This window comes from Patella vulgata, chromosome 7, assembly GCF_932274485.2.
Source record: "Patella vulgata chromosome 7, xgPatVulg1.2, whole genome shotgun sequence".
NCBI classification, from domain to species: domain Eukaryota; kingdom Metazoa; phylum Mollusca; class Gastropoda; family Patellidae; genus Patella; species Patella vulgata.
The window spans coordinates 58030914-58057348 of NC_065885.2; the positions used below are offsets into that span (position 1 = coordinate 58030914).

A 26435-nucleotide genomic window follows, 5' to 3' on the forward strand; every position below is an offset into this window, starting at 1 on the left:
TAACTTCAGTTTTCAAATACTTATTTTGTAGAAAAATGAAACCTACTGATATTAATCTAAAAAATTTAAAATTGGATCTTTCATATATATAACACAGTGACCCCCAAAGTTCAGTACTGCACCCCCCCCCCCCTGCCAATTTGGCCTATTGGTAGCATCAATACTGCTCATGATAAGTAATTAATATCAAAAGATAAACTGTTGATCAGACATTAAACCTCATTTCACTTCAAATTTTCCTGCCTTTGAAAACTGAAACCTCCGTGCAACTTGTGTTTAACAGTTAACAATATCGTTGTTTGAGTAAATAAATTAAAAGCTATCGAATCATGAGTTCAAGTTCTTCAACCTCAAAAGGGACATTAATAATTTCTATCTATCTACATCAAAGTCAGGCAGATCACAAAAAAACAAACTTTGATAAATCTTCTTAAATCTTCTAAAGTCTCTTATAGTCAATCTGGGGGCTTCAGGGAAAATAATATCAGCAAGTTAGTTGGAGAGTTTTTGCTTTGAACCACCTCATGTAACTGTCTGTAATCGGAAATAAAGTTCTGGTTGTGATGGTCAGACATGTTGACGAGACATATGTTTTTAATGTAGCTTACTGTTTAATAAAAGCTATTCACGATTTAGCTGCAACATTCCTTTGTGTCATCCAGACATGTGTTTTAATGTAGCTTATAGTTTAATAAAAGGTACATTCTTTTGCGTTGTCGAGACATATGTTTTAATGTACATGTAACTGATAGTTTAATAAAAGTTATTTACGATTTAGTAAAGTAATCAGAGTAATGTAGCAACTCACTATCATATCATTGATCTGTTGACCCAGGCATTTCACGCATCATGGATTGGTCAGTCTTTTCTCGTTTAAACGTTTACAATGAAAAGAGATAGATGCTGTATAATATTGCTATATGACAATCAAGAATAGAACCTCTGAGAGTCCGGGACGCTAAAATCAATTCTCACTTTTAATACATCGACTCGGTTATACCGTGATGTACAGTGTGAAGACTATAGGAGTAACATTTTGCTAATTAGCTCTCCTGCTTTTACGATATAAAAAAGTTTAATTAAATCACAATGACACGAGTAGGATGAATGTTCAGTCAATTAATTCTGATTGGTCATGCTGTCCTGTTCTGTTTGGATTAGACGAACTGCAGGTAAACAAAATTTTCATTTATGAATATAACGTAACTTATATGTATGTGTTTCTCTGTATAACTCGTGATGCATTAAAATTGTCATTTATGAATTTGATAATGCAACTTATATTTGTGTGTTTCTGTACGGTGTATATATCCCACGATACATCAAAGTTTTCATTTTTTAATGTGAATATAACGTAACTCATGTGCATGTTTCTATATATATATCCCAAGATGCACCAAAGTTTTTATTTATGAATTTGAATATTTCGTAACTTATATGTCAGTGTTTCTGTATCTCATGATGCATCTAAATTATCATTTATGAATTTATGTTTGGGCGTGTCTGCTTATATCCACATTGCATCAAACTTTTTTGTTATGAATTTGTATATAAAGTAACTTATATTTGAGTGTTTCTGAATATATCCCATGAGGCATCAAAAGTTTCATTTATGAGTTCGAATACCGTATAATATAACTTATATTTGTGTGTTTCCGTATCCATGATGACTTTGATTTTGCTAAAGTGGACTTATCTCTCTCCAGAAAATTATATTGTAGCCCCCGTGGCTCGATGAGTATGCCGCTCACTTTTTAACCAGGTCCAGGTTTTGGCCGAGAAAGTTCCTCAGGATGTTCCAGCCTGTTTTGCACTTGTCAGTTTTTCCAAACAGAGGGTAAGGATCTAATTGTTCAAATGAGATGAAAAACAAGGTCCTGTGTATACCATTGGATGTGCGTTATCAGCCCCTTTTGGCTGGAAATCTATATAGGAGTAAGCCATAGTGCTGCTGTCCTCAGATCATTTTTTTTTTTTAGCATTTTATTTGTTTTTAAATTGGAATAAAAAAAAATCAATTTGTTGAAAAATCATTGTATTTGATGGTTGCCTTCATTTTATTTTATTTTATTTTATTTTAAATTGAGAAAAACAAATCAATTTGTTAAAAAAAATCGTTGATGGTTGGGTTGCCTTTATTAACAAATGGTTTAATGTCCGAGTTTTATGACATCATTATTGGAAATCAATTGGTATGGGCTTTAATCCGTGGAGGGGTTTTCTATGATAGAGATGTCATCAGTATTTTAAGAGCTACCTGAGACTATTAATGGCACAACAGCGTCTCGTATGGAATTCATTACCATAATATTTTCATGCGATTGTTTGATTTTGGTTCGGGGCTTGACTTCCTGTTTTAAGCAAAAGCAGAACTTTGAATGACAAGTCAAGTATTTTATCACGGTCACGATATTATTGCGCTAACTTTTATTGGTTTTATTTGTCCAATCATGCGGATGTAATAGATCTTCTGCGCCATAAACTGGCATTATTAGATTCTTGTTGAAAGCAGTTTATTGATATAAAATTTCCAAAGACTAAAAAAAAAAAAAATGAAAAAAAAAAAAAAAATGATCCAGACTTGAGAATGTTGTGATAGTCTTTTCGATTGATTTATTTATGAAAGAATGAGAGACCATTATGCTCTAGCACGATGGGGAATAGCTTACCTACTTGATACGCTATCATCAGATGATCTGTTTTCGATTCTGGTCTCAATAATTAATCACTTCTGTGTAGACCGAAAAACAACAGTTTATTTGTCATAAGATAAAAGTTTTTATGAACATATTTCTAAAGTCAGTATCAAAGAGAGAGAGAGAGAGAGATGGGGTTTAACATCCACTTGACACAAACTAGGTAATTTTGGGACTAACATATGGTTTAATTTTTTATTTCAATAATTCACGTGTGCGTAGGGGTCTTTAGCAGTGGGAGGAAACTGGAGGACCCGGAGAAAACCCACAAGGTTGGTCAGGCGACCCTATTCCTTGTCACCTACAACCAGGGATTTGAAATCACACCAGTTGACTCAATGACTCGCCTTATGATACAGCGTTTATGTGCTAACCATTCGGCCATCCAACCCTCTCAGTATCAAAGAACTTTGAACACCTAAATATATCTGTGGATGTACTTAAACATAATAGAAATGGAATGGTGTTTAATATCCTACTCCTCAGTGGCAACTGGACTAATGAAGATGGACATACACCATGCAGTGTTTGCTATTGGCGTGTACATAAAAGAACCTTTGGCAGTTGGTATTCGATGTAAGAGTAGGCCTTAGCGCTGCTGTCTGGACAAAATTTCCCCCATAGCACACTGTATGGGTTATGCCCGTCTTCATTAGCCCAGTCGGAGCAGAATGTTATGTTGTTAAACCCCATTTCATTTCATTTACACCATGCAGTGGATGCTATGAGGTAATTTCACCCGGACAGTAGTGGCACACTGTCCTCATATTCCAAATTCTGTCTCATCTAAATGACTAGACACTGTTCCTTGCAAGGGAATCCATCCTGCACCATTGATAAGGGAAAACCTTGCTGGTCCAGGGAAATAAAATGAAATGGGGTTTAACGTCCTATTGTTCTGCTCTTACTGGGGTAATGAAGATGGGCATTCGAAGGACTAGACAACTGTCCATGTCAGGCCCTCTGTCATGCACCACTGACAAGAGGGAACCACACTGGAAAATCCTGATGAACTTTGTCGGCCAACACTAGGATCGAACCTGCGACCTTCAGGATGGTCCTGGGAACCCTTCTTAGCCAAAACCAGAATTAAACTCCACACCTCCTGGTTAGTGAATCAGCGCCTTAGGCACTGAGCCACCAGAATTTACTTTAATTAGCGTAAATCTATCTGGAACAATCTCTAGAACATCTATATCAACCCAAACCAGGAAATAACCTGAATGTTGCTTGATATTGTTCCAGGTATAAATATAATTGTTATTTATAGACCAATGTAAATACAAAAAAAAGATATTCATGTTGCATGTCAAAGACAATAATAAAGTTGCTTCCTGTGAATAATTTTATTACACTTAAATTTTCTTTAAACCAACTTTAATTGTTTTTATAGGCTGCAAAGTTATTGGTCTGTCTCCATTGCTTGACTTAGCAAATTTTTTCTGTTTGAATGTTTTAGTATTACTTGTAAATATTATTATCATAAAATTAATATATGATACATACATCATCAATTATCGACATGTATATATATATATATATAAGACCACACAAATTAAAAATAGCTATCAAAATTTTGTGTCCATTTTTGGTTTTAAAAACCATAAAAAATTGGGTTGCTCGTCTCAAGTTGTCAGTGCAGGAGGATCACACTAGTATTCCATGGTTGCTCTTCTCAAAAACTCCAACCTCGTTGGTTTTCTCAGAGTCCTCCGGTTTCCTCCCACTGCTAAAGACCCCTACGCACAAGTGAACTATTGAAAAAAAATTGAACCATATGTTAGTCCCGAAATGACCTAGTTTGTGTGGAGTGGATATTAAACCCTATTTCTCTCTCTCGCTCTTCTCAAAAGCTTTAAGTTCCATATTTTCATGTTAAACAATCATCGAGTGACTACCTGGTATTTTTCGAGACCCCAAAGAAAAAAAGATTAATTGACTGGATCTAATGTATTTCTGTTCAGCCTGCTTTAAGCCACTGATTTTCCACCTGTTAATCCATGTAAAACTGTACCTATATTGATTATTGAACATTTATTTAAAATAAACTATGCAAGAGCTAAATCAGCCTATTGCAGGTCTTTCTTTAGGCCTGAAATGTTATCTAAATTATTAATTAGACATTAATTAACATATCAAGACCATAATCAAATCTTGATATTTAGTGAATTTGAATACGTATTGTGATGGATGATTTAACGTAAAAATGGATTATCAATACTTTGTTTATTATTGTACCAATGGTAGTAATGACGACAGAGGCTAGCCTTAAATTGAATCGCTAATATCACGGTTCAGAGTGACGCAATTTGACTGAAATATTCAGCATATTCTGTTTTCATTATCTATTTTTTAACTATTATGGCGAGAACTGTCAGCTCTTTATCTAAATCTTACATGATGCATCTTTAAGATAACAAACCAAAATATCAAGGATAATCTCCCGGCTTAATTCAATCGGATTAAAAGGATTTTACGATCAGCAGCTGGGGGTCAACTGCATCTCAATGGCTGAAACCTGCTGCTCAAATTGTGATCCGGAGGGGCTGACAAGGAAAGCTGTCTAGTCATTCGGATGGGACGAAAAACCGAGGTCCCGTGTACACATTGGCGTGCATGTAAAAGATCCCTTGGCAGTTGGAATTCGATATAAGAGTAGGCCGTAGTGCCGCTGTCCGGGCAAAATTTCCCTCATAGCACACTGTTTGGCGTATGCCCGTCTTCATTAGCCCAGGTTAGGAGCAGAACAGTAGGACGTTAAACTCCATTTATTTCATTTCATTTCGAATTGTGATCATGGGCCTTATTCTGATCTACAGAATGACAGATTTACTCTGACTTGACAAAAATTAAACGAAGCATGATAGTAAATTAAATTGGAGGGAGCATATTAAAAAAAAAAAGATCTTACAAGACTTAAATGAAAAAGATTGGTGAATGCAGTCGATCAGGATTTAATAGAGCTATAAGTATTATTAGTAGTCATACATCATCTTCAGTATAATAACGAGACCCGGTCATGACCCTCTGCGTAATTGATCAGGATAAAAAAAAGTCACGGTATGGGATACGACAAAAGAGATGATTTCATCGTAAAATAAAAGTTATTACAAGAAAGCCATGAAATGATGACAGATCGGTGATAAATCAGAGGATCGAATAATTACGTTGCTGTGATTTCAAATTGATGATGTAATCAATAAATGGGGGTCTTTTCCATATAATTTTCACAAAAAACGATGACAGAATCAGATTAGAGGATTGTCTCATAAAAAGGAAAAAAAATTATCCTTTCAAAAATGAATTGGAAGTTCATTCAGGGTGTTTGTTTAGGATCAGTTGTTTTATGGCAGATTCTGTCTTCATTAGCCCAGATAGTGCCAAAATTAGAACCTTAAACCCCATTTCATTTATGGCAGATTCACACGTTTGATTTGGGGAAATTCAAAGCTAAACATCTTGACCAGTTTTTATATGTAATTGCATGTGTCAATTGTAGCAATTTAAAGGCCTTTCAATATGAATATATGCATTTTAAATTTTTTGACCCACATATCTCATTTTTTGACCCATGTTTTTCATTTTTTGACTCACATTTTTAACTTTTTTACCCATGTATCTCTATTTTGGACCTTTTTTGGCATTTTGTTGATCTATGTAACTCGCCATTGGACACAGTTTTTGTCCTGTGTATCTCATTTACTTTTTTGACCCATGTGTCTCATTTAGCCAAAACTGGCCAAAATTACAAACCAGCAGACTCGAACACATGTACAATAATCATTATATTAACGAAAACTAAATCAAGCATTAAAGGCAGCTTTATCGAGATTTTACAGTCTGTGTAAAAACAAGAAGTATACGGACAGTCCAGTGGTCAGCATTTAATCCCGAGATTGGTCAATATCCGTAGCTCCTTTACAACCTGTTGTGACCTTTCAATCACAGAGTATATCAGATTTTACAGGTCTCTTGACGGAGAAACGACAGACAAACAATTAGAGAAAAGATAATAATCGGCAAGACCGAGATTAGGGTCTGATTTATAACACCCGGAGGAGTGATATTAACATCTTTACAATATGAACAATGGTGGAATCACAGAATGATTGACAGATATGAACTATATCAGTTGCATTGGAAACTCTGTAACTTCACTTAAAATGGGTTTCAGTATGAAGGCATGGGAGAGTCAGCATGACCTCTTCTTTTTCAGGGGACTGTATGTCCTCTTCTTGCCTAGGGTGGTATCAGAGAGAAGAGTCATGAATGAAGAGGCTAATCTAGCATAAGGTGAAAATGGAAGAACAAGTAGGAAATTTTATCGCCTCTATTTTTTGATTAAAGGCATTATGCCTTTAGTCAGAGTGACTAGCTCCCAACGGTTTTGTAGTGCCACATAGCACACTGTATAGCGTATACCCATCTTCATTAGCCCAGTCAGAGCAGAATAGTGGGACATTAAACCCCATTTCATTTCATTTTTTCTTGTATAAATGCATCCTTCAATTCAATTCTGTGATCCTCTGAAACTTAGAAGCTGGCTGACACCTTTGTCTTTTAATAAAGAAGATTTGTTCATTCATCTTGATGACATAAAATTTGAAAGTTCTTGTCAAAGGTTTGAAAGCATTGACTTAAAACATGGCCACTTTTTAAACCAAGCTTGAAAACTTTGAAAAGTCTTTTATGGGTTTTTTGTTAAAAGGAATATTTTTCTGGAATAATTGAGATCAAGAAATGTATTTATTTCGGTTTAATGACAACAGGGAATTGTTGGTTTTTTATGGACAACTAAACTAAAATAAATGTCCAGGTTCTAAAAACAGGGTTTTTTTTCCCATAAAAGAATCGTATTAACTTCATATCTGTGAAGAGGAAATGAATTTCTACCAAATAACATTTATTGCTGCATTTTGTTTCAAGTCCGCGGTTTTTTTTTCTGGGATTGAGTGTAAAACGAGCACGAATCTAATGGCTGGTAGTAACGACTTCTTAAAACAATGTCGACAAAGATCAAACGGAATGAACTCTATATTAGATACTTTGTTGTCATCTATTTGAACTTCAAAGACCGATCATAATGCGATGAAGTAAGCGCTGTGGAAATGGGATTCTTACAAACAATATAATTAAATATATAAGTAATATTCAAGTAAGAAAAACTATTATTGTCAGCATTGAAAAATAATGGAGGACATTAGACTTGATTAATAAGATTTGTCAATGTGCATGTTTGTTCGTTTCATTCTCCGTAATGGTTGTTATTTGAGATTCTGTAAGAAAAGACAAACTTATTATGACTTGAACCAATATGTTGTAAGACATCGAATCTTCTAAGATCAAAGTAAATTGATTTTTTTTTTTTACAATTTAATTTGTAAAGTTCTTTTTACTTTTAATGAAATGGACAATGTTAATTTCATGATAAGCAAGAAATTTCATTATTTAGTGAAGATATCCTGTATAACCTGACTGATTAGGAAATTGGCAATAACTTGGGAATTTTGATAATGCTAGGTTCCACTATCACGATTCATGCTACGATTGAAATCTTGGTTTTAATCGTGGAGTAATCGTGGTGATCCTTTCAGGTGACCATATCGAAACGTATCCTAACGTATCTGCATGTAGCAGATCATGAACTCAATAGGGACAATGCTATCGTATAACGCATCGCACGACAGTGGGAACCTAGCATAAAAGACCAATACTGATCCCACATGGCTTCCATGACCTACGATAGACAGATTTAAATTGTGATAAGTCTTTACTTTTTTGCTGTTACTCATTTTTGTTGTTTTTCTAAGTGGTTTATTGACTGTTCTTACAATAAGATGTAATGTTTTACACCTACCCTAACCAAAAATTCCTAATAGATGAATTTTCTCTATGGATATAACCTCCCTAATTGCACTGATCTCCTTCCCAACATCATCATATATCAGGATATAATCTTTTGTTCAGTAGTGTAATGTTTTACCCCTAACCCTAAATAAATGAATTTTCCGTATGGATATAACCTCTCCAATCAAACTGATCTCCTTCAGGGTCTGACAACACTATCATATATCAGGATATAGTCTATTGTTCAGTAGTGTATTTACATATGATATATGTACCATACAGACCTTTTTAAGATCAATTACGAAATTTACTGGCTTCAACTTTACTGATGAGGCAATTAATTAATCCACCGCGAATTCAAACACATATATTCACGTCCCCGTAACTACGGGAATTGTCTACTCATTAAAGCCGTTACTCTGAAAATAGACTAGATGTAAAAGTAAAGAAAGAGATTTAGATCGAGATAATTGGAGTGAAGTAAATCAGAGAACAGGTGCTCCCCCTTGGTGCGGAACCTGATCTATATAAATTTGTCTTATATAGTTATGATGCCTGATCATTATAGATGAAAGAGATCATGTTGACATAAGTTACACAGTGTTCTGACTTGTTAAAAAATTGGTGGGTAACATCAAGACTATAAAATTACACTGACCACTGAAAAAACAACATTGTTGTACATTGTTGCCAAAAATACCAGGTCATGATTTGACCGGGTTTGCTCAAATATATTGTTTTTCTTAACATGGTTTACAATTTGCAATTATATATACATTAGAGGATATAAAAGATTAAGGTATGTCATAGATATATGTTTCTATGTCAGATGATTTAACTAGAACGATTTGTCGGCAATAAATCAGTTTATGGTCTGATACCTAGAATATAGGATAATGATTCATGTTGGGCTAATAAATGGAGCCATCAAGTCTAAATCTCTTATATTGAACATTAAGCTAAAATATATCGCCCTGATCATATGATCATAAGGTTTCTAACAATGGGGTTAAGATCGTAATTTTGGGTGATAAAATTAGGGTAATTGGGATATTAATCCAATTACTAGTTAATTCTTTGTATGCCCAAGTCTTATCAACTTATAAATAAGATAGTATTTACCAATACATCAAATGATAAAAAACAGATTTAGCTTGAATTAATATTAATGCAATATTACCAGTACTTTTTTTGTACTTTTTTGTAGCAAAGTTACCAGTTCTTTTTTAAAAAAATAACAAAACATGTTTGTGGAAAAGAAGATCTATGCTGCTCAGGCGCGTTAGTGAAACTGCTTACAAAAAACGCTGGGATAGTTAAACCAGTTTAACATTATCATCTGAATGCAAACCTGGGACAAATAAATCAGTTTCAACAGGTCATCTTAAAAATATCAGCTCTTACTAACTTGGGCATGCAGCATTAGTTAAATTAGCTTGGCTTATGGTATGTGTGAACGCTACACTTTCAGGCAGTTTTAGTATTCATTTTTCATACACCCACCTTAAAACAAAATATTTTTTCAAGGAATGTAAAAAATTTTAAGCATTTGACAGAAAGAAACTATCAGATTAACTCTGTTTATTGCGTGGTAAGGTTAAATTCTTTAAAATTTTAATTTCATGGCATCTATATGAAAAACTGGCAAATATGGGTGAAACAGGAGCCTTGATATGGCTTATTGAGGACAGTCTTAAAGTCTTGTTGAGACTTCACATTTCATTCTTGTTCCTTTTTTATTAATAACATTTTCAAAGACAAAACAATGCAAGCCAAATATAAGCTGAGAAATGTTTTAACCAAGTATCAAGATCAAAGTGAAGAAGATAATTGGAAATGAAAAGAATGGCTTTGATTAGTAATATACGGCCATCATTAAGTAAACAAGTAGAGCTAATATTGGTCTGATGTTCTCATTTCTATCATTCCTTCTACTTGAACTGGAACAGGTCTTCACTTACATTATTATTAGTATTTATTATATGTATTTAAACAACTGAACCATTGAGTCAACTCAGTGCTCTCTCTCTCTCTCTCTCTCTCGCTCTCTCTCTCTGGCTCACAGATGTACCCTTTTCATTTTAAAATTTTAGAAATGTTTCAAAATTTAATTTAATCAGAAAGATATAGAGCATGACCAATTAATAACATAAATGGACCAGTCTATGTTTTCACAGGATATCCATTTATACCAATGTCTTTAAGCAGGCAAATTAAATGCCAAAATGTAAGGAAAAATCTCTTTACCTAGTCTGAAAATTTCAGCCGAAAATATAAAACCATTTAAAGATGTGAGTGTATTTTAGAAGATGTCCTACAGATTTGTTTGCTCATTTATGAAGCGAACCCTTTAGAACTTTGTACTAGTAAACATTGATAACCCTGGTTCCTTGATAGAAATCAGATAAAAGTGATGGTGATACAGTATGAATCTCAGTTTCATTTATGGTCAGAATTGATATTGAGATCTGGATAGAGATAGAGAGAGAAATGGGGTTTAACGTCCACTCGACACAAACTAGGTCATTTCTGGACTAACATATGGTTTAATTTTATTTACATAATTCGCTTGCGCGTAGGGGTCTTTAGCAGTGGGAGGAAACTGGAGGACCCGGAGAAAACCCACGTGGTTGGACAGTCAAGAGATCTGGATAAAAATGAATTAGACTTTATTACATTCAGATATAATGATGGTTACATTTCTTTAAATATTTCTTTATTTTTATTTCAGGTAAGCCATCTTGAATTTTATATGATTTATTGGATGATTGATATTTTTGTAAGGTAGGTGTTGTTTGTAACTAATAGTTTTTCTTGTAATTTTGTTTGGCGGTAGCATTCTGATAAAAAGTCCAGTATTAAATGATAAACAGTACACTACAAACTGATAAACAGTCCCCACTAACTGATTTACAGTTAACCATTAACTGATAAACAGTTAACCATTAACTGACCAACAGTCCTCCATTAAAAGATAAACAGTCCACCACTAACTGATAATCAGTCTAATACAAACTAATAACCAGACCACCACAAACTGATAAACAGTCTAATACAAACTGATAACCAGACCACCACAAACTGATAAACAGTCTCAAACAAACTGATGACCAGTCTACGACTGATAAACAGTTAACCATTAACTGATCAACAGTCCACCATTAACTGATAAACAGTCCCCACTAATTGATAAACAGTACACCACAAACTGATCAGCAGTCTCCCACTAATTGATAAACAGTCCACAACTAACTGATAAACAGTCCACAACTAACTGATAAACAGCTAACCACAAACTGATAAACAGCCTTCACAGTCTGATAAACAGTCCCATACAGACTGATAAGCAGTCTACTGACTGATAAGCAGTCCACAACTGATCTGAAAAGCAGTCCACAATTGATCTGATAAGCAGAAGGCCACCACTAACTGATAAGCAGTCCACCACTAACTGTCCACTAACTGGACCAGAAAAAATAGGTGCTGTGTAATGTTGATTGTAAGGCTATCTGGGATAGCAAGGGGGAATTACATGTGGCAAGGTATGCTTGGGCATTTTGGAGCATCAGAAGCTGGTAAACATAATATTGATTTTTAGGAAAATTACTGTCTCAGCAGCAACAAAAAAACCCGCGAACATTGAAGTTGCAATTTTGGCATTTGAAAGGTAATTTTTGCTGGAGACACAAAATCACTAAACACATCATTGTTACATGTTTCGTGCTGTATCGAAAATAAGTTTCCTGCGTCATGTGTCCCATTTAGCTGGAGTTGTTCACATATATGTACAATAGACTACATTAAGATAGATAGTAATTGTCTTGTTTTGAAAATGGAAAGCTTGTCTAATTCTAAATAACATGTTTTATAGAGGTTGTTACCGTAAATCTATACTTAATGCAGTCTGAGGATCAAATTGAATTGAAATATAAATAACGACAGCTACATTAGTTCGTCTGAACAATCAAATTGCTCAGAGATTTTTTTTCTTTTTTTTTTCTGTTATTTAATTTACAGAGGCAGACAACAATGTTAATGATATATATGAATGATGTATCTTTATTACCGTGTTTCTATAAATACTCTATCTACTTTCATTGCAAGGCTGAAACACCTTGGATATTTTGCTATTAAAAGAAGTTTGTGACATTACTAGTGTCCATTTCTACATTTTTCCATTTGGTTTTAATCCTCTCAAACTCAAACCGTGAGAAGGGGGGGGGGGGGTAGGCTGGGACACTTATCCTGGAGCCTAGAGTAGCCTGGAGGTACGCCGAGTGATTTTTTAAAAAAGAAAATTGTTGGTATAAATTAATAAAAAAAATAAAAAATACACTGCTACTTGATCGTAAAGAGGAAGATAATGTGTAACTTTTTTGAACATGGGTACCTAGTGGCCTGGTAATCCTGTCAATCCACTGTTTTTGGAAAAATTGGTGACTTAAAAACTATAAGCCACCTGTTGCCTTCGCATCATGGGGCCCTGCCTGTCCTCATCCAGCATTAGGCTCTTGTCACCATCACAGTATGCGGGGCCCCCTTCAATTTGAATTGGGTATTAAATAAAATGATGTAAATTTATTTCTTTTTGATATTTTGGCGTTGGATGGTCACGGTTCCTTGTATGGCCCTGTCACCCTAGTCCACCCAGAAACCCTAGCCCACCTTATTTGTCTCAACATACTTAGTATCTAGTAATTTCCTTCAATCACCATATAGTGTACATACATCAGCAAAAGCGCTATGCTACAGCATGTTCTTTTGATGAGGATGTAATTGCTATAGTGGTTTTATTGATAATCACACAACTTGGACATGGATATTGATCAACCAGGCAAAAAGTTGCATTAAAAAGACACATCATTTGTTTTAACATACTTAGTTTAGTATCCAATAATTAAATATACCCCAATTACCAGCTTATGGAGTGTACATTTTTCAGTTAAACCACTAGGCTAAGGAATGTACATTTTATGAGAAGTTTCATGCTATGGGGTTATTACTGATAACCAAACTAAGGGTAAAAGAATCAGATACTCATTCACTAAATACTGGAATGTAATGATGTGTACATTTTCAGGTTCGGTTGAGTTCAGGTCCAAGCAGGAAGAAATTCTAAAAACACCACCAAAAATACTTTTTTTCTCATATTTATATCCGTAATAATTATCCTAAAAATAATTATTGGCGTCCAAAGGCTGCAAAAGATCTGTCAGACTAGTCTAGCATTCTTCCTCATTTATTTGATATTATCAATCAGAATCACTTGAATGACTTCAGGCAGCCCAGAATCGGAAAACTACAATTAGAAAGCCATTGCCCACGGTGGCTATCACTTTGTCCATTGACAGACATCAAAGTTGAAATACAGATTTGTCTTGTGGTCGGATGTAATGATAAAATATTAGTCAAACTAATCAAACTTATATTGTTGTACCTAATCAAACTTATATTATTTTACCCAATCAACTTAGGTCTGGGAGCCACGGTGGTTTAGTGAGTAAGACGTTGGCTTTATAACCTGGAGGTCTTGTGTTTGATCCCTGGGTTGGCCGAGAAAGTTCATCAGGATTTTCCAGCATTGTTCCTCCTTGTCCGTGGTGCAGGACTCTGGACCTGTCAAGGGACAATGTAAAGTTGTTCGGATGGGACAAAAAAATCGAGGTCCCATATACACATTGACCTGCAGATAATAGATAACCTGGCAGTTGGAATTCAATATAAGAGTGGGCCATAGCAAAGCTGTCTGGGCTAAATTTCCCTCATACATGTCGCACATTGTATGGCGTATGCCCATGTTCATTAGCTCAGTCGGAGCAGAACAGAAGGATGATAAACCCCATTTCATTTCATTTAAAACTTGAGTCCATTCTCGACACAGAGAACTATCTACTTTGAGAATAGAAAGAGAAATGGGGTTTAACATCCACTCGACATGCGTGTAGGGGTCTTTAGGAGTGGGAGGAAACTAAGAGGACCGGAGAAAACCCACAAGGGTTGTCACGTACAACCGGCGAATCAAAACCGCGCCAGTTGACTCAATGACAGACCTTATTATATAACTTGCACACGCTAACCATTCGGCCATCCAACCCGCCTACTATGAGAATAGATCCCTGCCTTGAACGGCTGCCATATTCAACAATTAGTATACTATTTCGTGATGCGGTTCTAATCTATTCTGTTTTACATCTTTCTTACATACAGACTAAATAAACATTTTCAATTTCAATAAATGGAAGCAGAATAAATACTATACTTACATTCGGCACACCTCGGCCATCTCAGGTACCCTACATCTAACCTACATTGGAATTACTTTCAAGTTCCTGGATTAAAAATGGCGACACCCATGAAGACACTGTGAAGAGTGTTTTATCTCAAGAAATTGTATACATCATACAAGCTTTCAATGTCTGAAGCTGTTTTTCAATGTTCTTTAAACAAAGGACAACTTTGAGAACTTCTTTCTAAAAGTGGCAAGTTTTCCTTACAAGTAAACCGGTAGCCACATCACAATTGTATGGGTGTAGCTACTATTACAAGCCCGTGACTGTACAGTGCAATGTAAATTTGATTGCAGATTTGTTGTTTATTTCTTGCAATGTCTGTCTAGATTGTCTTGTCACAATCTGATTAAAATACAGATCTATATTTCGTTTTTTTATACTTTCGATGGCCTACACTACATGAAGATCTGACCGGTTGTAGCGATAGGTCACATCAGAGGTCATTCAAGCGGCTTTTGACCCTATGATGTCAGACATTTGATTAACCAATCAGCATTGATGTTACTAATGGATTACCCACAGTTCTGTGCAAAACACGCCTAAAACTTGCCGGAACAGACCGTTTCATTGACTAATAGCTCACACCATTCAGAACACGTCAATGATAATAACTCTTCCAGATCCTAGTGTAGTAAACTATAAAAACGAAACGAAATAGGATCTGTGTTTTAATCAGATTGGTCTTGTCAGTTTTGTTTTGTGTTCTCCTGCACTTACTAATATAATGGGCCTCCAGCACAAAGGTATTTTTATTGTCAAAGATTTGTAGATGATGTCCAAATCTTTTAAATTCATTTTAAAAGTTTTTGTGTAGTTACCACCACTTTTCAATTGAAAAGATTAAATAAGATGTTGATGCATGTTTTGCATTGCGTCCAGTTAGTGAGGCTTCGACGGATATCTTCAATACAACTTCAAATTCACAAAAAAATGAATTCTTTTCTATTAAGTTATCAAACTGAAAAAGATTAAAATTTATTCCATATTTTTATTGATTTTTATCAATTAAGATGAGTGTTTTAGAAGCTTTATTGAGGCATAAAATTCTTTTTAGTGCAAAATCTGCTACACAGCTACACAAGGTTGTAGAAAATAAAACCAAGGTTTATTCTGCAGTTCAAGGGTTAAAAACGTAAAAGAAGATAAACGACGCTTTTACGATGTTGTCTAAAATGTTACGAGTCATTATTCCTCAGTTTTTCGTCGTTAATTTCTAGTTTTTCACGGCTAATGGGGTATTAGGTAGTTGCTTGTTGTGAACAATATGTAAATCCTGCAAGTGGTTGGTATTCCCCTCTTAAAGTACGACTTGATTTCTCATGCTCTCAGTCGTCGCTCAATCCCCGCATCTAAGAGCTTTCTCTTTCTCGTTCTAAATGCCTTGACAGCTTTTCAAGCATCGTAGTGAATAAATTTGTTTGAAATTAAAGCCCTTTAGATTGATTTGAGCTCACTCAGTTGGTCAGCACATAAGTCGTCTGTTTCCACAAGCTACTCGGATACTAATACTAGGTTTTATTATACCAGGCCATATCTTACGCTTTCTTGGTCTACAGATTTCTTGCTCGAGATTCAAGATTTCTTCTGATTAAATTCATTTATCTTCTTTCTCTTCGATTGACAGCCATGTCAGGTTGTAAGTTCGAGCTGGATTAGTTAACGGCCATGTAAAATCACACAGTTGGAGTGATTGGGCAAACCTACATGTCGAGATTTGAGGCATTATCTCTCTCCGAATAGATGAAATCTGTCAGTGCGAATATAGCCGAGCTTTTACATTGATTAAACCACACAAATATAGAATTTTAGACAAATTCATCATCAATTCAATTCCTACACATTTATGATTAAAATTTTCACTTGGTCATTTTGACGTCGAGTTCACGATACCCCATCATCAAGAAAATTACATGATCCGTGATATCGGCATTTGAATGATTACATGACAATCTTAACACAATGTATCCTTAGATACCAGAGTTCATTACAAATTGGGATTTCTGGGTCTTTCTGTGTCAAACGATTTCTGTCGGCTGAAGGATAAGAGTTAAAGATGCAGACGCTGGAATTTGATTTGGGGTTTATTTTCTCAATTGAATGTTTCGTACTTTGATTGGAAATGCCAGTCTCTGGCGCCACTTGAGCATGGCGCTTGGTCTGCAAGATGCGAACATTATCTGTTAGGAAGGAGAGTTATTGACAATGGTTGATTCAAGGTCTAGAGTTAAACTACCCTATTACGACTAAAAGATGAAGGATAATATCGCAGAAGAATATTCTGTTTTTATTGAGTTCCATCACTTTATTTTCTTTCTGCCCAACTAATTTAAGAAGCGAGGCCAAATGTTTTTACGTTAAATTACCAGCCATAACAATTTGCCCCCAAAGTGCAACAGTTGTAATGAAAATTATCGAGAAAACCTTTTTCGATTTTTCCATTTACTAAGAAGCAACAGGAGATCAAAAACCATAGACAAATAAAGATCCAAATATTCTAAATTTTAGAGTAATTTCTTCGAGTATGAAATGTTTAGTTGCTGTCTCGTGTAACCATCTCGTTTATTTAACCGGAGTTCTTGAGAAACGGGAAAAAGTTACGATTAAAATTGCCTAGGAGATAAGAAGACTCATCAAACTTGTTGATTGTGACTTGATTAACCAGTAAGATTATTATTTTGTTATCAAATATTGTTGATATAACAGGAAAAGAAAACAAATCTCAGCATATCCTAGAATAACTTTGTCGCCATTTAATTTATCTTGAGTTTCCGATTGTTTGATTGAGGACCATCATTTGCCGTGAATATGAAAATTTTTGTATTTATTTCGTTTCAGCTTGCTAATGTTTGTTAAGATAATAGACAAACGCTTCAATTTGTTGGAATGAGATTGACAGACACGATTCCGTGGTTGATCTTTTCACTGCGTTCAACGTTAGCCAATTGCAAGTCAATCTATGCCATTATTGGCAAATATCAATTTCTGGTTATGATTGGTGGTACGGGATGAATTTTGTTGATACAGTCCCGATGAGTTAGTCAAAAACCTTTTGGGAAAGTTGAATGCCAGAAATCATGCACGGCATAGCAAGCAATTACCTAATAAGGAAAGTGCTTGTACTGGGGTTGATTGCTAAAGTGAATCAATAAATTTGGATGAGAATTCCACGTGGGATTTGTCCGTATAATAAGTTGGATTGTTCGTTAACTAATCTTAACAAGAGAAAAGAGACTAATTTGTTTGAGTTAATAAGACGATGATTGATGCTACGATGTTTTTATTGACGTAAAGACGGATTTTTATTCTTAGTTAGATACCCGTCATTGAGTATCTTTTCGAGAGAGTTTTTTTCGCTCATATTTTTTTATCTCGGGTGATTTAGCAGACTAAATCCTGTCTGGAATTTTCAAATTAAAAACTTTCAGTTCATTGAATGGGTGTCTAGACGATAGAATATATTTTTTTTCTTTATGTATTATTGGTTGATATAGACGATTCAGATTGTTATTAATTGCATCGGAAGAAAGCACTTGAGTTCGTTAAAAGACATACTGTAATAAGAGTAGCTGCTTCAGGCGAGCAGACAATCACCATTGAAAATATAATACTAGAAGATTTAAGTGATTAGTATATATACTTTAGAATGTGAGAAGATATTTTTTTATTTGAATTGAAATATTAGATGAATTTCTGAAATATTAGGAAACAACACAGCGAAAAAATTGGCTATGACATTTTGAAAATATGGTAAACTGGTATTTAAATGACTTGGCTGGTAAAATGATATAAAATGGTATTTTGCTATGAACCAAATTTTGCTGAGACAAATGTTCTTTGGCGTAGTCTTATTTTGATTACTAACTGCCATACTGGCAATGGTATATTTGGAACCATGGTGTGTGTGTGTGTGTGGGGGGGGGGGGGGGTCCTCCTACACCTATTTCTGAATCTGTTTGAAATTTTGAACAAAAATGTTGTTTAAGAAATAAATAAGCTATCATGTACATGCCTGTCCAACCTCATGGGTTTTTTCCGGTTTCCTCCCACTGCTAAAGACCCCTACGCACCAGTGAATTATTGAAATAAAATTGAGCCATATGTTAGTCCCAAAATGACCTAGATTGTGTTGAGTGGCCATTGAGCACCTTTTCTGACTCTTCTCCCTATCTTAACATGATTCATAAAATTTTACACAGATGTAAATTTCCAGGTGACATAAATTAACAGGTATATCTGGGAGAGCAGGTGAGACAAAGGAATATCATTAATTAAGATAATAGTTGAATGACAACACACCTTTATAACAACATTTATTCTCTTCTCTTGGCTGGCTTCAAAACATTTTAATGCTTCATTGCAAATTAGAAACGTCGAATATGAAGATGTGTTTTAGCACATTTTGACTGTGTTCGTGACTCTCATGACATCATTTTCTTAACCTTTTGTCCTGACAAGATAAAAGTGATAATTTATTATAATAAAATATTGTATTCCTAGTTTCTGGTGACAGCCACTGGGACTTCAACAAAATTTTTTGCCACCTTCTGAAAATATTGAAATTTGGAATACAAATTTTTAGTTTTGAGAGAGTCACTTCACGCAAACTAGATCATTTCGGCAATATACATATGGTACAATATTATTTCATTAATTCACATTTGCGTAGGGGTTTTTAGCAGTGGGAGTAAACTGAAGAAAGCCTACGAGAATGGGAAGACAACCCTTCTGCTTATCATGTACATACCTAGGAACAAAATCATGCACACATTCAACCACACGAGCCCCCCCCCCCTTCTCATTTTAAGATTGTAAACATTTTATTTTGAAACATTCTATAGCTAAAATAGCCAATTATATATAATTACATAATTAAACATTTGGTGGGCTTTGAAGAAATAAAAATTACTTTCCAATCAAACATAGCATGAAAATTCACAAACCCCGCCCGATAAATTATTTGAATAAAAGGATCTGTATCTCCTACATACGCAAGTTCAAGTTGAATACATAGTGGATTCTCACAATCCATGTAAATACTGAATAATCCTCTCAAGTTTAACATCAAAAGATTAATTAGTTATATAGAGTTATTCTCCCTTTGACATTTTAAATTACTGTGTTAAAGTTTGATCTAGTTTTACAAATTTTCCCAGCCTAATTAGTTCTATTGAAGAAGACTATTTTATTAGCTGCAGTTGCTCCCCTTTGATTTCTCATTTATAAGTGAAAAGCCAAGTGGTGTGGTTTTCATCGTCTGCTCTCAAACAGCTGATTAATCAGAATAAACATTACCATGCAGAAAGTGATTCTTGATTGAAAGAAAATGGAGTTAAAAGTATCATCAACGCAGGTCATTTTGAGTCTCTGGGTACGTTTATAATTAGCCCTGGATTAACTAATAAGCAAATTAAGGCACATGATTAGGGCACCATGTGAAGAAGGTGGGGGGGCATTTCAGAGTTTTTCTTTATGTGCCTAATTTACAATGGTGCAACTGAACCAAGCCCAAGCCCCCACCCCCACCTAATGATAAATAGCAAAAAAAGTCCCATATATACATACCATATATTCTTAACAATAAGAATTAAATATTACTATTACTATTATTATAGCTATGAAGAGGGTCATTTTGGGACTACCACATGGTAAAGGGATCTTTATCAATTGAAGGAAATTAGACGACCTGAAGAAAACCCGTAAGATTGGACAGGCGATCCATATATTTGTGACGTAGATCGAAACCATTCTACCTGTTTTAATGACAGATCTAAACCATACATTGGACTACTCAGCCTCCCAAACAAAATAAGATGAGTGAAGCTCTGTAGATATTAATAATGCACACCTTGATTTATTGATAAAATCATTCAAATTCAATCCTGTTAACATCATTCATAAGTCAATACAAAGTAGAATAGATAGAGGATGGGTGAATTTCAGGGTTTTTCTTTATGAGCCTGATGAACCTCAATAAATGGCAAAACAAATATACACCTCAATTTGTTTCTTAAATCATTAAAATCCAATCCTATTAACACCATTGATAAGTCAATACCAAATACAATAGATAGATAAATATATACCTGTTATAAGTTTACACCTGGACAGGTAAATCTCGTTACCTTAATCACCAGGTAAATATACCTGAACCACGGTAAGATCAAACAATAGAACCTGACACTGACAGTACTGTTTCCCAAATATTACATAACTTTTTTTCCATCTTTATCAATATTTCAATATTGTGAATAAATATTGATTATATGAAGCAGACTTTCTGTTGAACATTATGTACGTAACATTGTACTTACATGTTTTGTTATAAAATGAAGTGGATGTCTTAATTCTATAAAGAGTTGTGATTGAAAGCAATTGGACCCCTTTGTTTGTTTTGTCTGGAATTTTTAAAATTAAGTCAAACCAATTTAATTTTTAGTTTTTCAGGATGTTGATAAATAAATGACAAATCATGTCTTGTAAGCGAAGTGTTTTGAAATTTAAAAATTATCTTTTTTCTCTGAAGAAATAGGAAACTCAAAATCAGATAGGCATAGGTGAATGTTATAAATTTGTAAAGGGTCATTTATGCTGGACATTTCCAGTCAGTTAATCTGGTGGTGCCCATTTTCAGTGATATCAAACTTTTATCTAAATTTTTGAATAGAAGTATTTCTGATACAGAAATCTCTTCATTTAAAAAGTTTTGACATGAAACCAGGGCCTCTATTTCTTCAAGAGCAGAATGGTTAAAGCGTGCGCGTTGCATCATAAGGTCTGTCATTGTAAAGGGTCATTTATGCTGGACATTTCCAGTCAGTTAATCTGGTGGTGCCCATTTTCAGTGATATCAAACTTTTATCTAAATTTTTGAATAGAAGTATTTCTGATACAGAAATCTCTTCATTTAAAAAGTTTTGACATGAAACCAGGGCCTCTATTTCTTCAAGAGCAAAATGGTTAAAGCGTGCGCGTTGCATCATAAGGTCTGTCATTGAGTTAAGTGGCGTGGTTTGGATTCCCCGTTTGTACAAGACGAAGATTAGGTCCAACCTTGTGAGTCCTCCATTTTCCTCCCACTGCTAAGGACCCCTACGCGCAAGCAAATTAATGAAATAAAACTGAACCATATGTTAGTCCCGAAATAACCTAGTTCGTGTCCAGTGGATGTTAAACCCCATTTTTCTCTCTCTTTTATATTGAACAGTCTTGAATAATTGTTTGTCAGTTTACATGCCATAAAATTAGAATTTCCAAAAATGTACCTTTCAAACACAATAATAACAGTTAAAATTATACAGTTTTTATATGTAAATACATTTAAGAATATATAAATTTATTCGTATAATGCTAAAAAATTTCATATATTTTGGAAAAAAAATATATGGCATAAACAAATTAGTCAAAAATTGACCTACTGGTGAAACAGTTAATTGAAACCATTAAGTGATATTTTGAAATAATTTAATTAAACAGATTAGGTATATAAAGACATGCATCATACTCTGTTTATATACAGATGATGCAGTGTTTGCCTCAAGCTGATAAAAGGCTATAGATTTAGGTGTAGATAAAAACTTTTTAATTGATTGTAATATCCAGATTGTCTGACTTTTAGCCCAATACTTATCATATCAATCAATTCTCTCTCTCTTTGATGTGGTAACACTTATTGAGCCAAAAAGATAACAAGCCCCAGACCCCTACCATTAGGGTCCAGATTAAATTGTTTTCTAGTTTAGTTTATGGATTGTTTTTAAAGATGGTCAGGTTTCAGAATTCAGCTGTGATCTTTTTTTCTGGATTGTTTAAACAAGCTACAGTAAAAGTAAGTGGTATTGAATTATTCAATTAATTCATGTGATTGGGAAAGGGCGGGGGGAGGGGGTAAAGTGTGCTGCTCTCTTAAGAAGTCCAGAGTTCTGTATTAAAGCCACTGATCATCACTGATTTTGAATCACTTTCAAACTACAATATCGTGAAATACTTAGGTCACAATTCTATGGAGTACAATTACTGCTTATTACTGAGCACCATTTTCGAAGCCAAGTCGAAACATCATTCAGTAATAAGGAATATTCCATAGAATTGTGCCAATGAAACAAAATATTGTGAGAGTTCATTCTCTAAAAGCAATATCCGTTCAGTATTTACAAATAGCCCCTGGACAGTTTCTTTTTTCACTCTTGTGTGAGAACCAGAAGTTCTAATGACATCTATTATTTGATTAAAACAATGGTGTCACTGTTGAATTTGATCAGAGCAGCTTTGATGGACAATAATTAAAGTTGTACAAGAAACTAATGGTTTAAACTTGTCCATTGTGAACATCTGTTTTCCACCCTATGTAACACTCCTTTGTGTGGTTTTAACAACCACGACTTTTTGATGTATACAAGAATTTAACAAGTTTTCGTTCTGTTCTACAGAACACCTTCTGTACAAAAGAACCAATAAATGTAAAGGCAAATAAAGCTGACTTATTTCTTCAAAATCTTTGATTAGGTTTCAAATTTCGTCAAAAGATTTCTCCTGAGAAGGAGGAAACAACTTGCTGGGGTTTTCTGTCTTTGAGATTTTTGTATCTGGAGAATTCCATCTTTGATGCTAAGGATTGTTAAGTTGTCAGAGAAAAGTTGTCTTAGCACATTTTCAAAGATCTGAGAAAAAAATAAAACCTTGGTGATGTATTTTTCTCAGGGCCAGACTGGCCATACAGGCATTTGGGCAATGCTGTGGGCTGGGACAGCTTTGTACAAAAAATGGGCTGCTGGGCATGATTAAAATACTGCCAAAATACAATTAATGAATAATGGGTTGACCTATAACAGATGAAGGATGCCAAAGCCAGTTTTAAGACCCCATACTCTACTGTTTTAGGAGTCTTAATCCTATGTAAACTAGCAGAACAAGTTCCTAGTTTGGTAGCTTTCCATTTTATCTTGGGGGAATACTGTAAATAAGGTGTTGCCCAATCACTGGGGGAACGAAACAGAATAACAAATGGAAATAAACCTGCCTGGACAAAATTTCATTTCATCTCTCTCTCTATCTCTCTCTCTCTCTCTTTCTCAGTTTAAATATTGCTTTGAAATTGCTGATTTTTAGATTGTGAGTTAATGGAAGAGGTTACTTGGTAGCATCAATTTGCTTGACAAAATTATGTCCCTAGAGTTGCGACCCATACTTAAAACCATTTATTATTCTTTTGATTTTTTGTCTATTGAGGTATTCATGTCTGTAAAGATTACTTAAGTTACAGGATGACACAATATATAGATTGAGTATAGAAGATTTGGTCAGAACCCTAGGTAGATGATGATACAGTATCTAAAAGCACTTGAAAATTGTAACTTAAGTGGTCTATTAAGTGGTCTCAAGGGGTCCATGGAAACATTTTAATCTGGTGTAATTGAAGTTTTAAATGGTCTTGTGTTTGACATATTGTGATATATATCTTCCCCTTGCCTTATTGGAGGATATCAGACGACAATGTAATTGTGGTCTATACGGACAATGCGCCACTATTGACATCTATCCAGATTGTCCGATTTTATTGGCTGGCCTAATGGGTTTAACTCTACTTTGACAAATTAGACCCACATATCCCCCTGTCAGGAATTGGCAGACTTTTTAATTTGAAGACAATTTATGGTTGTTCTTAGAGCTGGAAACTGTAAGGAATCAGGAGGGGTTCTGCTATTTGTTGGGGTGTTTAATGGCTATCAAGGGAAGTGTAGAATGAGTATATGTGTCTACATATTGTAGACCTATATATATCATAATATTATACTGATTACCCCATGTGATATAATACATTTTCTCTATTTCATACTGTCATTTAATACAAAAAAATATACACAACTCAGTCTGTCATTTCATTTGGCTAGGCCTACTTGCAAACAAGCTGCTGTCCCTGTTTTGTATATTTAGATTATAATGATAAAATGTTAATTAATTAATCTGTTGTTATGTGAAGTAAGATGAAGGGAAAGATAAAGACTATATGTAATGTTATATAACAAGTTGTCACAACTAGAGTTATATTTCACTCTAACAGAACACAGTTTTTATGGGGTACAATCACTAATTTATTCTGTGTTCCCCGATCACTAAATGCCACTAAAAGATTACATTCCACTCTTTCAGATAGTCTCAATCGGTCTACACTAAATAGTCTCTATAGCAACTATGACAAATATTAATCTGGACAAAATCATGGCAAATTTGTATGATTCGTTGATAGGAACCTATACAATAGACTATATGGGCAAGGAACTGCCATCTTGAAATTGTGACATATCAAAAGTCTGTCAGTCAATGCGCAATTGTCCAAAGAACAAGCCTGCCAAGTTGCATGTTGATCTTACTTGAATTGGCAAATCCTTAGGGTTTTTTCTGAAGAGGGTTCCCCCCCCCCCCCTCCCCCAGAGGAGCAAGGAGCAACAAGATGGAATAGCGCTTGCCCAGTTCCTTTTCTAACAAAAGGTCATCAATTGAATTTGAAATATGCATAATGCATTGTTAAATTATTGATTGAAATAATATTTCCCATAAGTCATTGCATGATCTGTATAAGCAGACAACTTATTATACCAGCCAGTTACCAAATACATCTGTGGATGCTTGGGATGCTTGCTTTAACCCTCGAAATTACCTTGTTTGTGTTAAGTGGATGTAAAACTCTCTCTCTCCCTCTCTCTCTCACCAGTGGTCATTAGCCCAGTAGGAGCAGAACAGGACATTAAACCCTCTCTCTCTCTCGCTCTCTCTCGGAGCCAGTTACAAAAAATAAAAATACACTGGGGATGCTTATTTCTCCAGACTAATATTGATCATAGTCAAATTGGAAACAATAAATCATTTAATTTCTAAAACATATTTTATATATCGGTTGATCTTTACTCCTCAGGTGAACAAAGAATTATTAATTTATTACAAAATAATTATAACTGACTTAAAAACAACAATTTAAGGTAACATGTGGGCAGGTTGAAAAGAACCAGATTTGTCATCTACAGGAAATGCTGGAATAAATTCAACAATTTCACATGAAAGAGAGAGTAAAGTAGATAAGAGAATATTTGAATTAATCAACAAACGGTCCAACTGATATTAATAGCACAAGCTTTTTGATGAATAATACAATTTATTCTCTTTCATTATGGTACAGATAGCAACAGGTGCTTCGTTATAAAATTTAAAACACCTATGATTGAATATTACATATTTAGATTTATTATCTGATTCATTAAAAACAGTTATCTTTTTTTTTTTTACAAAGAATTGTTTTGAGATAAATCTATTTTTAACATAAAGGTGACTCAGAGACTAAATATGAGTTTTTCATGGATGTAGAGTTTTTGAAACCCCTCTCAGATGTGTTTATTGTCAGATTCTGATTTTCATCACCTCATATTGCTCAACAGGTGTTAAGCATTTACTGTGTCTCACAGAATAGAGTAGAATTTTATTGCATTGAAACGTTTTTTGAGGACAGTATACATTAATACAATATACAAAGTATTAAATACAAGTACAAAATATTTGGACGGGTATAAAAATATGGACAGGCATAAATTTGGAGCAGTCACATAAATAGTAT

General features: G+C 34.5%; 1 protein-coding gene across 3 annotated transcripts in view; it reads left to right on the forward strand.

Moving 5' to 3' along the window:
- Nucleotides 1-26435, forward strand: part of LOC126827506 (E3 ubiquitin-protein ligase PDZRN3-B) — a 275931-nt gene that overhangs the window by 106496 nt on the left and 143000 nt on the right. The window contains exon 1 of one of the 3 annotated variants that reach the window (XM_050556915.2): nt 11309-11327. The exons of the other annotated variants lie outside the window; for them this stretch is intronic. The gene's annotated coding sequence lies outside the window, so the exon portion shown is untranslated. Of the gene's footprint in view, nt 1-11308; nt 11328-26435 lie in introns of those variants that run through there. 3 annotated transcript variants of the gene reach the window in all.